At 47.7% G+C, this 2,300-nt stretch overlaps 1 long non-coding RNA gene across 1 annotated transcript; it reads right to left on the reverse strand.

Moving 5' to 3' along the window:
* On the reverse strand, positions 1-2,087 carry LOC102011220. The gene is made up of 3 exons (XR_261178.1): positions 1,168-2,087; positions 902-1,089; positions 1-81 (listed from the first exon to the last, which is right to left on the reverse strand). It is a non-coding gene; the product is annotated as an uncharacterized LOC102011220 (long non-coding RNA).
* Between the last annotated feature and the right edge of the window lie 213 nt (positions 2,088-2,300).

Raw genomic sequence — 2,300 nt, forward strand, 5'->3', positions numbered from 1 at the left:
CCTCAGGAGCGCAGCACCATCTCCCTCTCATAGCGGAGTCACCTGTCCTGCTTTGGCTAATCTGAAAGCTGGGTCATCCTTCTTAGGAGACGAGAGAGAGAAAGAGAGAGAGAGAGAGAGAGAGAGAGAGAATTAGATTAGCTTTGCACAGAGTGAGAACATAATAAAGGAATTAGCTCTGACCATAAGTAGAAGGTTGTCAGTTGCTGAATAAGATCCTACTGATGGTTTTATCAGAGAACAGGAAATATGTTGGGACCACAGAGAGAGAAATACTTATTATTTTGCTTTGAGGCTTGGTTCATATTTTACGGTAAAACATTAATTAACTAAAGAGCAATTAAAGCCCCCTGAATTGATAAGCTTATTGTAAGTGGATGAAAAGCGTAATGTAAAATAGATTTTTCTCTTGCTATATTGAGGGCCCTTGCTGGACACACAGGATTGGAATACAGGTTGCCCAAGGTCAGAAGCTTGGGAAGGTGTGGAGGAGCCAGGACATAAACAGACCTGTCAGGCATCCATGCTGGAGCTCATAACCACTGTACTACACTGCCTCCTACTGTTGGCCCCAAAGAGTGTATGTTAAACACAAGAGAAAGAATGAGTAACAGTAGAGGCATGAACTCCCAAACTCTGTCCCAGAACTCAAGGCAACTGTCTTGCTGAGTGAGAGTAGGGGGACTGCATGTGAAAGGGATAGATGGAAGGGTATGATGGGTTCAGTCAAATGCCTGACCTTCTAGACTAGGGCTTTAACATTCTTCTATGGGTATTTGAGGGTCACCAGGAAATTGAGGCATGCAATTGGAGAATCGGTTCGGTGCCAGGTGCAGGAGAGATTAGAAGCAGGCATGAGATCAGAGAGCCTAGCCGTGGTTGCTTAGAGAGGGACAGAGACCTGAAGTGGAGGTGGTGGGAAGGCAGGAAGAGGTCATCCGTAGAAGGCTCACTTGGACTGGCTTAGCACTCACGTAGAACGCTGACATTTACTAATCACGGAGTCTGGGTGGAGGCACCGTTCATTCTAAGACTTTCCAGGGAGTGCCTCAGACCTCACAGCCGCCCCCTGACACAGGTTCTAGACTGCTAGAGAACAAAAGGAGTCAGCAAGGTGATGGTGTGGTTTTAGGATTTTAAGCAACCTCTCGGGTACACTTTTCTCACTTTATGTTCAGTAGGATTCCTGGGGCTCTTGTGTATATGAGGGAAGGATCATTTCTTCCCTCAGGAAAGGAGAAGATTCTGGCAGTCATCGTTCATACAGCTTCATTCCAGACAAGTTAGAGGAAAAAACACACTTTTACCTGGAGGGAAAGGATGGTTGATTCTAAATTGGGAGAAAAGGATTTAAGGAAGGGTGCCTACACTCGGAGAATCCTAATAAGGTTTTGAAACCATATCCTTCCTTCAGTTGCCCTGGGATGCCCTTTAAGTTGGTTTACACTTTCTCTACACCAGACAGACAAATATGTTAGACAGCCCAGAATTAGAGGCTGATAAGCACAATAAGAAAATTGTGTCCATTGTAACACAGCAGAATGAGATAGAGGGACTTAAAGAAATATACCGGGCAGCACACAGAATTATTCCTCATTCCAAAGGGAATAATGAAGTCTGGCATTGGTTATACTTGAAGAAAAAAGAATCCCAGTGGTTTTGAATTTAGTAAAATCAAAATATCTAGATCCATTATCTCTGTGGGTGAGTAAAAGAATACAAGTCTCCTATGAGCTCGGTCTGAAGATATTCACACCCAGGCTAGTTTCCAGGGCCCTTGCAGAGCTTAACCTTAGGACCAGCCTCCATTGCACTAGTTTTTCTCAGCTTCTTTGTCTCGCTAACCTCTCTGGACAAAGCTATGTTGCTAGGGACTTCTTCATGGAACGGGGGGACTGAGCGAGGCTACTTGCTTTGGAGTGTACTGGAGGTGCCGCCTGGGGGGCATGCTGTCCCCTGACATCGTCGCACATGATTAACACCTGCAGAGGACTTTCTAAAATATCAGCACTTTCTCTCGTTGTTCCCCGGAAGGAGGGCTTCCGGCCCACAGGCAGCCGCGGGTGGGGAGCGCCAGTCTTCCGGCTGGCTAGCTTCCTGCCTCGTGGCTCCCGGAGGGTGGCCCCCAGCGCACGGGGAGCCTCGGGCGGGGAGCACCGGTCTTTGGGGTCTTGGGACTGGCGACTCACTCCCGGCCTCGTCGTTCCCTGGAAAGAGGGCTTCCGGCCCTTAGGTCAGCCGCCGCCGCTCAATTGAGATCTATCATGACACAGAGAAACAGTGACACAATTGGCCCACCA

The sequence above is a fragment of the Chinchilla lanigera genome, unplaced genomic scaffold (genome assembly GCF_000276665.1).
Source record: "Chinchilla lanigera isolate Chin_1 unplaced genomic scaffold, ChiLan1.0 scaffold00024, whole genome shotgun sequence".
Classification (NCBI taxonomy): Eukaryota; Metazoa; Chordata; class Mammalia; order Rodentia; family Chinchillidae; genus Chinchilla; species Chinchilla lanigera.